The 15,059-nt window shown below is 38.9% G+C and overlaps 1 protein-coding gene across 1 annotated transcript in view; it reads right to left on the minus strand.

Annotated features, from left to right (window-relative positions):
- spock1 (SPARC (osteonectin), cwcv and kazal like domains proteoglycan 1) overlaps positions 1-13,446 on the minus strand; it is a 338,493-nt gene extending 325,047 nt beyond the window's left edge. Inside the window, exons 1-2 of the mRNA XM_079839582.1 lie at positions 13,295-13,446; positions 12,741-12,894 (exon numbers count right to left, since the gene is read on the minus strand). The gene's annotated coding sequence lies outside the window, so the exon portion shown is untranslated. The remainder of the gene's footprint in view (positions 1-12,740; positions 12,895-13,294) is intronic.
- Positions 13,447-15,059: the final 1,613 nt, after the last annotated feature.

Below are 15,059 nucleotides of genomic sequence, written 5' to 3' on the forward strand. Positions count from 1 at the left end.
GAACTCAGGTTGTAAATATTTAACGCAGCATCCATTTTTTCTGTCATCCTTTGGCTAGCATTACATTATATGATCACGCTTTTATTCGTGCAAATGCTTTTAAACCTTTAAAGATCGTCAAGACGAAGAGAACGCCAGAATCGAGTCCTCTTTCGCGCTTGAACGAACAATAACACGCAATTATGACGAAATGTCTTAAATGATTTCAATAACATCTTAAATGAACGTAAAGAGTTGTGAGGAAATGAGATGTGCGAGATCCGCGTCATGTGCGGCAGATCTTAAAGTGACAGTAACCATTATGATGTCATTAATGTAAAGAACAAAAGTGATTAATCACTAATCTCGACTAAAGAACTGTTGTAGATTTAATTAGGATTAATCTATAATTTATGCACTGCAAACTGTTTGATAACTTTATTCAATTTCTGCATATTTCCTACTTGTTATACAGTTAGGAAGGGCACAGGTAAATGTATTATGGGTTTAGGTGAGGATTGTTATTGAAGGGTTAGTTCACCCAAAAATGAAAATTCTGTCATTAATTACTTACCCTCATGTCGTTCTTAATTAATAATTTTTAGTGATTACTTACCCTCAAAGTCCATCTCACTACAGTGGCTCTACAATAACTTTATGAATCGGCGAGAATAGTTTTTGTGCGCAAAAAAACCCTAAATAACGACTTACATAGTGATGACGATTTCAAAACAGGGCCTCATGAAGCTTCGAAGCGTTATGAATCAGCGAGTCGAATCAGCAGTTTGAGTCGCCAAATTTCAGCAGTTTGGCGGTTTGACACGCGATCCGAATCATGATTCGACTCACTGATTCATAACGCTTCGAAGCTTCATGATGCCTTGTTTTGAAATCGTCATCACTATATAAGTCTTTATTTAGGGTTTTTTTGCGAACAAAAACTATTCTCGCCGATTCATAAAGTTATTGTAGAACCACTGTAGTGAGATGGACTTTGTAACGTCTTTAGTATCTTTTAAGGGTCTTGAGAGTGAACCGTGCCATTGTGCCAATGGAGGCCTTTCAGAGCCATCAGATTTCAACTAAAATATCTTCATTTGTGTTCTGAAGATGAACGGAGGTCTGACGGGTGTCGAACGACATGAGGGTAAGTAATTAATGACAGAATTTTCATTTTTGGGTGAACTAACCCTTTAAGTTCACTTACATTAAAAGTTATATTTTTTGAAGCATAATAAATGTTAATTTGTTATTTTGTTATTTGTTAAGCAATCAGAGATATCAGTAGCAGTATTAGTGTCAGTGAAACTGGTCTTCATTTATAAAAACATGCCATTAAAGGGTTAGTTCACCCAAAAATGATAATTCTGTCATTAATTACTCACCCTCATGTCGTTCGACACCCGTAAGACCTCCGTTCATATTCGGAACACAAATGAAGATATTTTAGTTGAAAGCTGATGGCTGAGAAAGGCTTCACACAGGCCTCCATTGGCATTCAGTACATTTACACTCCCAAGACCCATAAAAGGCACTTAAAACGTTGTTACAAAGTCCATCTCACCACAGTGACTCTACAATAATTTTACGATGCGACGACAATAGTTTTTGTGCGAAAAAAAAATCAAAATAACACCTTTATCCAACTTGTTCTTGTCTTCTGTGTGTGCCTCCATGACGCATGCGCGAGAATATGACGTAGCGCCGGGGTTCGGGAATCCATGAAATGCACACTTAAGTCCCATTTTGAGAACTACGCTGAGACCTAAAGCACGATCAATGTAGAATTCAACAGCTTAGATACGCGCGTCTTCCTCTGCTTGTAAACAAATCGCTTCTGGGTCATGTGTCCGAACGCCGGATCTGCGTCATATTCTCGCGCGTTATTTAGATTTTTTTTTCGCACAAAAACTATTGTCGTCGCATCATAAAATTATTGTAGAGTCACTGTGGTGAGATGGACTTTGTAACGACGTTTTAAGTGCCTTTTATGGGTCTTGGGAGTATTAATGTACCGAATGCCAATGGAGGCCTGTCTGAAGCCTTTCTCAGCCATCAGCTTTCAACTAAAAAATATCTTCATTTGTGTTCCGAATATGAACGGAGGTCTTACGGGTGTCGAACGACATGAGGGTGAGTAATTAATGACAGAATTTTCATTTTTGGGTGAACTAACCCTTTAAACAAGTGTTTCTACATTAATTTGGAGAGTAATTGTGAAATTATTACATTATAAAATATGCATACAAATTAAGTGTTTTTAATGTTTCTAATTTTTAATTAATCTAGTTAATTCTTTTAATCGATTGACTAATAATAAAGCACTAATAAAAATAAATACCCTCCCCCTCTCAGAGGTCTCCCGGATACCCAAATGTTGACAGGTATGCCTAAGAACCATATACCAACTTGAGAACCCAATCCAGCCAAAAAATTGTCCTTCATAAGAAAAGGGTTGATTGCTATTATTACCAGTGGATGAAAACCGCAGAACAAAACCTGCTGCAGCCAGAGCATTGCATTAGACAGGCCTATACAGATTTCACAACGACCTTTAAAACGACCACTAATTTCAGGCTTCAGACCATTACTGGAACAGAAAGCCTTTCAAAGTGTGTGTGTGTGCGTGTGTATGTGTGTGTGTGTGCGTTTAAAAATGTCTGTCTATGCAAGATCTTCAGGAAACCCTCAGTTTAAAGCTTTTAAAGCGTGGGCTCAACACTGCCTGTCATCTCTCACCCTGACAGACTGATGGAGCTTGTGGAGTTATTACACAAATTCGCACCACATATACCACTATACAGCAAAATAGGACTAAGCGCTATGACGTATCTAACACACAACGGTAAAATGTGTCAGAGATTGTGCTATACCATTTAAACTGCACATATATTAGAGCAGGACTGCTTCACGATACATGATGACAGCTTTGCGATATATATTAGGGAAAACAGAATTCAACAGATGTTGCAGGTGTGAATCCATCAGCTTAGCAGGGTTGCACGCTCAGAATTGACTTGACAATGCTTTTTAAATACCAGTTTACATTTACAATTAGTCCAATTTTATCCAAAGCGACTTACAAATGAGGGAAATAGAGGCAACTAGAGCAGTCAAGGGCAACAATACCAGTTGCAGGGCAGTGTTGGGCATGTTACTTAAAAAAATTAATAAGTTACTAGTTACTAGTTACTTCTTACAAATAGTTACTGAGTTAGTAACTGAGTTACATCATTATAAAAGTAATTAATTACCAGGGAAAGTAACTACTATGTTACTTTTTTTTTTTTAAATGTTCATATCCACAAGTTTCCTACGCCCCATGAAGCCTTGCGTCAAAAGTGGGAGCGTCTTCCGGTTCGAAGTAAACAAGCGGGACTTTATGCATTTCCATCGTAGTTTATGCGCACGTTTTCGAATCGGATATAACATTTATCCGACTCAAACGACTGCATACATTTTTTATGTACATTTATAGAATTCATTTGCATCTTGCCGTTTCCATTCAGCATTTTTTTGATGCAATAACGTTATCCCAAAATGCGCATAAAAATAGGTGGATGGAAACAAAGCTTATTGACATTCAACAGTTGACAGTCATTCAAGCTCTCCAAATTGGCTAACGATGTGGGAACACAACCTAAACGAACTTTCAAAAGGGTGAAACAGCAGTAACGTTACCTTTATCCTCCGCGGTAGTTGGGAGGATGACGTGAAGAAGTCAGAGCTGCCAACTTTTCAAAAAAACTTAGAGTGAGATTTGGTGGGGCCAACCAAAATTTTGCCGCGAACAAAGCAAAACTTGCAACAAAAGATAAAATAAATATTAATATATATATATATATATATATATATATATATATATATATATATATATATATATATATATATATATATATATATATATATATATATATATAATATATATATATATATATATATATATATATATAATATATATATATATATATATATATATATATATAATATATATATATATATATATATAAATAAAATAGCTATATACACACACATCACAGAAAACATTCTCTCTGCATCAGCATTTGAATGGGGTAGTATTGGTTTTTGTTGTTGATTTCTTTTTTGCCTTTGATAGATAAGGTTGATAATTAATTATTTCTATTAAGAAAAAAAAAGGATCTATATGACGCTTTGTATACAGTATATCCTATAGACACACACACACACACACACACACACACACACACACACACACACACACACACACACACACACACACACACACACACACACACACACACACACACACACACACACACACACACAATTTTAAAGCACTATGTAGAGGCATGGTTTTGTCTAAATAGAACAAATTGATTATACGTCAACCTACAGCATACTTTTACAGGGAAGAAAAAGGAAAATAACTGTCTGTCCTGTCTGTTGCTCTTCTGTCTGTTGTGTGGTTCTTTTTTTGCTGTGGCTGATCTAAAAAAAACAGTGTTGTAGTAAAAACTACTATATTCAAGCTACCCTTTTGAAAATAGCTACACTACAAGTTACTATCAAAAAGTAGCTGGCTACATTGAAACCATGTTTCTTTTTCTTCTTCTTTTTTACAATGAGATTGTTACAAATAACTGAATAATTGTTCATGAAGAATGTTATAATATTTGGGGTTTCAAGCTTCATAATGCAATGTAATTATGATTTCAAAGAGTATAGGCATTCAGGGTTATTGGGACACTTTTCCCCAGTCATTTCAATGGAAAAAACTGTCAGAATCATTACACACAATACTCAAATATAGCCTATATCTCAAACTGGCTGCCCAAGTGAAAAATGGCTACAAATTCAACATCAGTGCAAGAACAAAATGTATGCAAATCAACTTTGCGATGCTGTTTGCGAACGTTCGTTGGAACTATGGTTTCGGGAAACACGACTCATTTAACTATGCTTATAATGACGGAACCTGTGACCATAGTTAGTGAACGACACTTTCGGGAAACGCACATGAGCGTCACAGCTCCACTTCGCTCATTACAGGCTCGTTCTCGTCAGAACCCAAAACGGAATGTAGCTTTAGGTCGCGCAACACCGTATTTATTTGCCCATTTATCTTGAACCCCTTGACCGAAAGCATGATCGGCTCAACATGTAGATATAGATATATAGATAAACTCATCTTTCAGGCATTTGACAGACCGGGTTGGCACTTCAGCGTGAGAAATCGGGGGTGTGGCGTGTGAGCGTGTGAAACCAATCAAATGCGTGTGTCTCACGGCCAATGCGTGAGAGTTGGCAGCTCTGAGAAGTGGCCTCGTGTCGCGTACGGTAGCATTTTAAGCTCTTTTCTAGATTCAGTAGCCTGTGATGGTAAGTCGATGAGCAATTTGAAAAGCTCAGAGGTGTATCAGTATCTGTCGGAATATCGGAAACAATCTAAAAGCGGACATTGAGCTGAGTCTGAGCTACACGTATCCCATCACAAGGCATGGGTTCTAGCATCAGTGACAGGTGAAGTACAGACAGCGGTTGTTCATGAATTAGGGCCAGGACGCTGTTGTAGTCATGCAGCAGCACTTTGGTGAAAGGTCAGTAAAGTAAGGAAGGAGAATTAAGGACACGAAAATTGTATTGTTTATTATATTGTGATATTATTAATTAACTAATAAATGTACTAAATTAAATGTTTAGTGTGTGTCATTCTGCAAATGTTGCTTCACAGTAACCTTCACTTAACTCTTGTGGCACCATCTGATAAAAAAAAAAAAGTAAAAATGATCATTTTGAAACCTTGCCAATGATCCGAAAAACACTAGCCTCTCCACTAACTAGCACACAAAATACCATTGGAATACTACTCTCTGGAAGTTGTACCCACGTTCTTATTTACAGTAGCGCCCCCCCGGAAACAGGTGGCTATGTCAAATAACTTGGATCCCCCCAATATTAGATATGTTAAATGAATGAATTGGACACTAAATAGAATAAATTATAAAACATTGTACATTAATGTACACTATTGTAATGTTGCTGTGGGACAATGTGAGAGACACATATCAAATTCAATACATTATTGTAAATATTATCAGTAGACCTACTATAGTGTAAATATTATCAGTACTAAACTACTCCTTTGGTAGTGGAGCTCACGTTATCACCTGGGTTTTTAGCCACTAATTTTGTGGCGGCATGTGATGATGATGTGAGGCGCTTCATTAGATTAGAATTACTTGCCACCGCCGTGGAGAGACTCTTTCTTCCTGGGCATAAGGTGCACGTTACATAAACATTCTTACCTTTCACCTCAACGAGGGAAAAGTAGCACTTACACTTCCAGTTTGCAAAAGCTACCTTTGAAGTCGTTGGACCATCGCTGAATGTGTAAATGCGTGCGCGTCATAGGTGTGTGTGTGTGTGTGTGTGTGTGTGTGTGTGTGTGTGTGTGTGTGTGTGTGTGTGTGTGTGTGTGTGTGTGTGTGTGTGTGTGTGTGTGTGTGTGTGTGTGTGTGTGTGTGTGTGTGTGTGTGTGTGTGTGTGTGTGTGTGTGTGTGTGTGTGTGTGTGTGAACCATAGACCGTAAAAAAAAGAGGTGTGAACTCAACCTATCGACCTCAACCTTGTCTCCCACCAACCAATCATCATCAGTTATGTGTACCCCCCCAAGACACGCATGGCTGGTGCGCGTACACACACACAAACACACGTTGCAGGTCCGACTGACATAGAGCCTGTTCGGATGAAAACCGCTTCAATGAGCTCAATTATAGTAACGCCGTGTTTATTTTCTCAGTAACGCTAACGGCGTTGTAACGGGAGAAACAGTAATTAGTTTGATTACTCGTTACTGAAAAAAATAATTCCGTTAGTAACGCCGTTTATCTATAACGCCGTTATTCCCAACACTGTTGCAGGGCTTCAGACTTCAGCATTTTGTGACAAAATTTTGTTTACATGTGTTACTACGGAGCCCAACTGATAAGAGCTGTCATTTCTGTTACATATGAGAACTGTTACTCTTTTTCCAGCTCTTCAAAGCATATTTAATGTGATGATTTATAAAATTTAAAGTTTAAAGACATAGGAAAACTAACACTTTGTGGCAAACAAGCACTTTTATAAAAAAATAAAAAAAAGACATGAATTTACCACTATAACCAGTAGTTGGCGGCAGAGGAGCACTTATTTGACCTATTTGCCATTTCCACTGCCCTTTCCTAATATATGAGGAAAAAGTAGGAAGTCGCAAAGTCTCATGAAAAACAAAAACTTTTCTTCTAATTGTGACTGAATTAGACATAAAACAAGTAAAGAGTGCTCGTTTTACTATCACTGAAGCTGTCGGTCAGTTCAGTGTGATACTATAAAAGAACAATGGTAAATGGTAGAAAAGGTTTTTGCACATTACTGTTGTTAATAAAAGTTATTTTTTTATTAGCGGGCCTTCAGGCATGCACTATCAAACCCTTGCAACTGATCCAGAAAGCTGTGGCGAGGTTGGTCTTCAACGAGCCGAAGAGAGCGCACGTCACGCCTCTCTTCATCAGTCTGCACTGGCTGCCAATAGCCGCTCGCATCAAATTCAAGGCACTGGTGCTCGCCTTAAAAACAACCACAGGCTCTGCACCAATATACCTAAACTCGTTTGATCAGACTTAAACTACCTCCAGAAGCTTACGTTCTGCAAGTGAACGACGCCTTGTGGTGCCATCCAAAAGAGGCATGAAATCACTCTCACAGACCTTTTCCTGGACCGTTCCCACCTGGTGGAATGACCTGCCTATCTCAATTCGAGCAGCCGAGTCTGCAGTTATTTCACTTATAATTTTATTCATTTTTTTGTTTGTTTATTAAATAAAATAAAAAAATAAAAACTGTCCTTTGTGTTCTGTGCTAGATTAAACTAGACTTGTTACAGCACTTGCATATTGTTGCCCTTGACTGTTTTAGGCTGTGTTCACACTGCAGGGCTTAATGCTCAATTCCGATTTTTTGAAAAAATTCGATTTTTTTGCAAGGCCGTTCACATTTCCAATTAAATGCGACCTTTTGTGATCTCCTGTGTGAACGTGAAATGACCCAGAAGTGGCCCGCATGCGCAGAAGAGTACTCAACTGTCAACGACGTCACTTGTTGTTTACGGAAGTAGCCAAATATGGGTGTCAGCATTGGAGTTCGTTTAGCTTTATTAAAGTTATTTTCGCAACGGAGCCAGCACCATTACAACCTTCTCATGTTAAGAAGAAAATTAAAAAAGAGGAGGAGAGCAAGGTTTTTGGCCATGGCGTTTTGTGGAGCAGTGGTAGCAACGTCGGTACAGAGAAACGTGTGTGTGCGGAGTCGCAGCCAGGAGTGGTGGGATACTGATGTGAGTGGCTTTACTGATACCGAATTCGTCAGTAACTTCAGAATGACCAGATCCACCTTCAATTATGTTTGCGAGCGCCTTCAACTAACTTTGTCACGGGAAGAGACACGTCTGCGGCGGCCCATAACAGTGCAGAAATGCGTTGGAGTTGGAGTGTATTGGCTAGCAACAGGTGCGTACTTCTTCTTTTATTGGTGGTTAGCAACTATTTCTTGTGCATTACCGCCACCACTGGACTGGAGTAAGGAACGGGAGTTACAATGATGACGTTTGTCGCGTATCAACGACGTGCGGGTCGGATACATGTGACCTGGCAGTTCAGACTGAAGACGCATTTCAAAAGATCGGATATGTATCGGATTTGGACCACATACCCAAGTGGCCTGGGTCGCATTTGAAAAGATCGGATCTGTGTCGTTCAGACTGTCATGAAAAGATCAGATACAGGTCGCATAAGGGCAAAAAAATCGGAATTGGGTCGTTTCAGCCTGCAGTGTGAACGCAGCCTTAGTTGCTTCTATTGCTCTCATTTGTAAGTTGCATTGGATAAAAGCATCTGTTAAAAGAATAAATGTAAATGTATGTAAATTTGACCTGCATATCAATTCAAGCTCAGTGCTTCACTGTTACATTTCCAAATATTTCCTCCAGCGCCACCAAATAAGGTATTGGTGCCACTGCTCTCAAATGTTAGTCCGGAGCGCTGAGTTGGATCCCTGAATTTGAATTAAGTTTGAGTTTGAGCAAATTTCTAATTTAAATTTGAAATGAACTGAAATGCAAAGAAAACCATACTGCAATTAGTGTAATTTTGAATTAGAAGCTTTTAACGATGGCTTGGCAAAGCCTTGTCTGAAAGTTCTAATTAAAAGTTCAAAAAGTAATAAGGTTTTGTACTTAATTAATATATGCATCATATTTATTCAATTAACTTTAATTTTAAGAATGCTTTGTTTCCTAAAACACCATTACCTGTTGCATTTCTTTAAAAGTGTAACTCTGATTGTTTCATCTAATGACAATTTAATCATACTAGTTTTGCTTTTATGTATTTTGAATCTGGTTTTGCACAGATGCCAGACTTCATTTCTTATGAATAGTCTGATCATTTGCTGTCTGTCCTCCAGATAAAAAGAAAAAGAGATGAAATGCCTTTCATTTGTGCATTTCATTTATTGGCTTCTCTAAAAATACCATTACCAGATGGTTATTTAATATATAATCAATTTGTACAATGTGATCTACACAAACTCATACCAAAATATAAGCTGCTGGTCATTCCACCCACCCCTAATGATTTTTCCAATGTTGGCGGTTGTTCAGTTAGTACCAGGAGCATGGAAGTGTGTGTGTGTGTGTGTGTGTGTTCGTTTATGTGCTAATGTCCTTGTCACCTTCCCTTTCAAAGATTCTCTGACTGCATCAGCATTCATAATATCACCTCTCATTAACACAGAAAAATTACTGACACAGAGAAAGAGAGAGGCAGAGATAAAGAGTGAGAGGAGAGAGCGAGATGCATAGTGAAAGGAGCGAGGGACTGAGAGGCACGAAGAGACTCTTCATTTCACCTCCTGCAATCACTTCATCCATATAAAGAGCCTCCGAACCCCCCGATCTAACTCTCATATATAGTCCACAGCTGAGACCCTCTGAACACACTTATGGACAGGTGCTTCGTTTCGAGATCTCAATCTCTCTAGTGCGGATTACACAACACATGCACGCAACACACGGGCTGCATCTCAATTTGATGTACTTTGACTGCATACTAAAACTATGCACATTAGTTGTCCAGTACGGGAGTATCGGAACATACTACAACAAGACTGCAATCACATTTTTAGGATTTAGGGGCCAAACATGGTAGTTGAAGAATCAGCCATTGAAAACCTGATATCTGATCTGATTCCTCTCTGTTTAAGGTGATTTTGGCCCTGGTACAAAAATCATAAAACAAGTTAACACAACTAACAATTTCCTTACCAATACAGGGTTTCTGCAGGTTTTATGAAGGTATGTTTAAGACTAATTAAAAAAAAATTTATTATCTAAATGTAAATGTCTAAGCACACAATGAGTTGTATTAGCAACCCTTCAAAGTTTGAAAATACAAAAACAGATCTACATTACTTTTTTAATGATTTTTTTACCCAAAAATGCTAATAATATACAAAAATAGCTGTTCAAAGCTCTGCTCACAAACACTAGAATATGGAAATAACTTTTACTGAACCTTCCGATCACACAACAAAAAGTGATGTTCTTTTTCAGTTGTTTTGTCTTGTTTCCAGTGTTTCAAATCTAAAAGATTCTTAAGATACATTTACTTGAGAAGCAAAATGACATAAGAAATCTTGTGATCTTGTGACGGTGATTTTATAATTAAAACAACAACAAATATTTTTTATTTGCAGTGAATGCAATTTCATTTTGCAACTTAATTTAGGGCCCTCTATGAAATCCATTTTATTTAATTTTTTTTGTTTTAGCTTCACGCTATTTTAATGGTTAAATTAAATTGTATTAAAAAAAAGCATGTCTAATTAATTTAAATCATGAAACATGTTTAACAAGTTTAACAAAATAAAACATTTTAGGGCGCTGTGACATACGTTTTATTTTTGTATTTATTTATCCAAAAGTTGACAAATTCTGTTACATACTAGCCTGGATTTCAGCCGAACTTAGCCCCACCCACCAGAGCTGCTCGGACCAATCAAATTGTCAGGGCGATGATGGACAGATGATCAACAGTAACATCACCAAAGAGTGCTTGGGTTGAATTTGTTTACTAAACGGAGAACTTGTTTGTATATGCATTCACCTTTACTATTTCTCTCAAAACTGATGATCGTGTTGGTAAGTACTCCGTGTATCCTTAAATTATTTTACAACACCGGCATAAATCGTTTACACTCATCTTCTTCTTCTTCTTCTTCTTCTTCTTCCAGCGTGCGTGCAGTTGAGTTCTGTTGACAACTATGCGTCGCTCCGTTGCTCTGATTGGTCGTAGGTTTATCCAATTGAGTGCAGAGGCACCCCATAATCACAGCCCAATGGAGCAGTATCAGACTCATATTCTGACTAGAATCTGAGTATGACGACGTCAGGCTAGTCACATTCCGCATTATACAGTAAATTCCCTTTTTATGAATGGATTCTGTGATTCCATACATGTTTTCCGCATCCCGGAAATCATAGGGCCCTAATTTAATGCCATGATATTGAATTTAAGACTGCTCTAATTTAAGGCCTTAAATGAGATCAAATTAAGACCTTTTTAAGACCTGCAGAAACCCTGCAATACCATTTACTGCACACTTGAAAAGCTCTAACAGTTCTCATGTTTTTCAACTTTTGAATCTGATTTTTTTAAATCTTGTGCTATTATGTATTCAGACATCATTTAACCTACATATTATGTGGTGACCATCTTTCAGCGAAGAAATACGTGTTCCATATACTTCATTTATTTATTGCAAACAAACATAAAGTTCAGAAAACAGGTAAAGGAAAACAGAGCTGGGTCTAATCTTCCACATGAACATAAAATCCAGGGAGTTTTGAGACTTATTGGCTCCAATATGAATAGATAAAAAATGCCCTTTAATGGACAATTAGGGGCCGGGATGTAGGAGCCTGTGAATTATTTAGTTCAATGGTATATGCGTATGAATTTATATGTATTTAATTTATGTAAGATTCTGTTTTCCTGTTAGACCGTAGTCAGGTGAGGGTGTGGCCAGTTGGGGAAAGGGACACCGTGCGGAAGATTAGACCCAGCTCTGTTTACCTTTACCTGTTTTCCGAACTTCACGATTGTTTGCAATAAATAAATGAAGTATATGGAACACGCATCAACTGTATTTCATCGACGAAAGACGAAAGCCTTTTGATCTCCTATACAAGTAGCCTAACTGTGGCACTGCTCTCAATGTCCTCTAATTCTGGATGTACTAGTTCTAAGCTTGCATACTAGTAGGTATAGTATACAAAGACTGGATGAATACACACACACACACACACACACACACATCCATTGTTTTGAAAATATGAGGACCCTTAACCATTTTGGCACTTTAGGTTTTAATTAATGCACTATTTTGCCCATTTATGAAGCTTTTACCTTGTGGGAAAGACAACAAAAGAAGGTTGAGTCAGCTTTTGCTATTTTTCAGGGGATTTTTAGAGAATTCCCAAGCAGGTTAACAAAACACAGAGACTTTCCTTTGACTTTTGTTATGAATTAAGCTAATTAAAATGACTGCAGACCTTTGAGGGTATATTTGGTCCCTATATAGAAATTTAGAAAACAAACCGTGCCTCTATCACACACACACACACACACACACACACACACACACAAGCGTCCCAGCAGCAGAAGGAAATATAGTGGGAAAACTCACGTCGCGGAATTTGTTCCAGTATTTGCTCTTGTCGTACTGGGACACGGTGCTCATCCACTTATCGTTGTCCAGCGGGTTTCCGTCACTGCTGCCGGTAATGGACACCGTCAAAACCCCCAGAGACACGAACAGACCGAGACTCAACATCATCTGAGAGAGAGAGAGAGAGAGCAGGTGAAATTGGGTACGGGGCAGTTGAATTAAAGACGTCACACCTTTTCGAGTTTGAGGACTTTCATTTAAACAATCCCAAATAATAAAAGATCACTAACTCTTATCCAATTAACAACTCCAGAGCCTCACAAGCAGGGCGCGGATTATTTCTGGATTATAAATCCGCTGAATATGTCCATTTGATATGATTAACAGTCCCTCAGGACAAAATCCTGAGGCGACTGACAAGCAAAAATAACGGACGAGCCTCGCGCTTTGGGGGCAAAACAAACGGCTCGAGCTTCGCGTGTTCGTCTCATTGAGCGTGAGCTTCACTGCCTTCTAGTTTAATTGGCTTCATATTATTCAGACATCATTAATGATTCGTTTCACTCACCTCAAGAGGGGACTGTTCTCGATTCCCGGAGCCAAACTGAACGGGTGATTGGAGACCGGGCGGGCGGCGCGTCCGTGGGACCGTAAAGTATCCGAGACACGGGAGAGTGAGTGAGTTTCCTCAGATCCTCGCAGCTGCTGCACTGACTGAACAAGACCGGGAGAAACGGACCCGTGTAATGGAACGGTGAGCGTCTCCGCCCCCACTCTACCGTGACCCCGCCCACTTTCCCTCGATCTCTCTCTCTCTCTCTCTCTCTCTCTCCACACAGAGAGACGCGACGTTACAAATACTAAATTCTGCCGATGTGATAACGCGTGACGCAGTCACTCAAACTCTAACTAACTAAACCGAAACGCAGCTTTCTTTGCTGAAGCTTTAACGGAAAGGTTGTGTCGCGTCGCGTCGCGTCACGCGCGCGCGCGCACACACACACACACACATACATACAGATACTTTTGAGTCTTTTTCTCAGAGATGGATGTAGAACAAAGGGAGTGGTGCATTCAATCGGGGATAAGCGCGCTCGTTGAGGTGTGCTGGAGGTAATACGCAGGTGTTGACTTTAAGCTGTAAAACATCCTGTGCTGTGCTGGAGGAATCAATACACCGACATGCGCTCACTCCCCGATCACCCCTAACAAATTAAAACCAGCCTCCGTTTTCATTTGAAATCAGGCTGTAATGGCTCTAAACTGCCTGCTGTCCACTGCAGTGATTTCAGCTGCAGGGAGACTGATGGGAATACTGGCTCATGTTTAATTAAAATGAATAAATAAGTCAATAGATTAACCTCATTAGTAAACATAGAAAGTAGTGAGATTGATATTTGTAGGTGTTCTCCGTAATCTAGTGCAGTGGTTCAGTTTTGCGCTCCAGGATCAGGCTATGAACCGCCGGTCCAGTGAGTGTGTGTGGGAGCTGTCCATTCAGCACTACACACACACACACACACACGTTTATTTTTGTGAAATGTGAGGACATTCCATAGGCGCAATGTTTTTTTATACCGTACAAACCGTATTTTCTATTCCCCTACACTGCCCCTGCCCCTAAACCTAACCCTCACAGGAGACTGTGCAGTTCACTTTCTGTGAAAAAAAACTTGTTCTGTGTGATTTATAAGCATTTTGAAAAGTGAGGACATGGGGAACGTCCTCATATTTCACCCTCTTTTTGTAATACCTATGTCATACCCATGTCATTATACACATTTGTGTCCTGATATTTCACAAAAACATGCCCACACACACACACACACACAAGCAAGTACCTTCTTTATACATCTTTAGATTTTAGTGTGCACAAAAATGCTTAGTGCTTTTGTTCCCAGGTTATATGTCCACTCTGTCACCATCACACCATATAGAATATAAATAAATAAATAAATATAAAACTGTCATAATAACATCATCGTTGCAGGCGAACTCTTCAAGGACAATTATGTGTCTCTTACCACTTTGTTATATAATGTTGGGTTTGTTAGAATGGAATGATTGACATCTTAAAGCACTTTATTAGATCGTTTTGAAAATAATTTTTAAAGGTACCAATTTCCTGGAATAGGCCATATAACATTATTCCAGCAATAGTAATTTCTGTAGCTACAAATGTATGCCGCCTCTGCGCAGCATTAAACAGTCTGTGGACGCACCTGGGCCTTTTTTGCAGTGTAAAGGGGTGTGTGTGTGTGTGTGTGTGTGTGTGTGTGTGTGTGTGTGTGTGTGTGTGTGTGTGTGTGTGTTTGTACAAATACAGCAACAAG

The sequence above is a fragment of the Gobio gobio genome (assembly GCF_949357685.1).
Source record: "Gobio gobio genome assembly, chromosome: 16".
Classification (NCBI taxonomy): Eukaryota; Metazoa; Chordata; class Actinopteri; order Cypriniformes; family Gobionidae; genus Gobio; species Gobio gobio.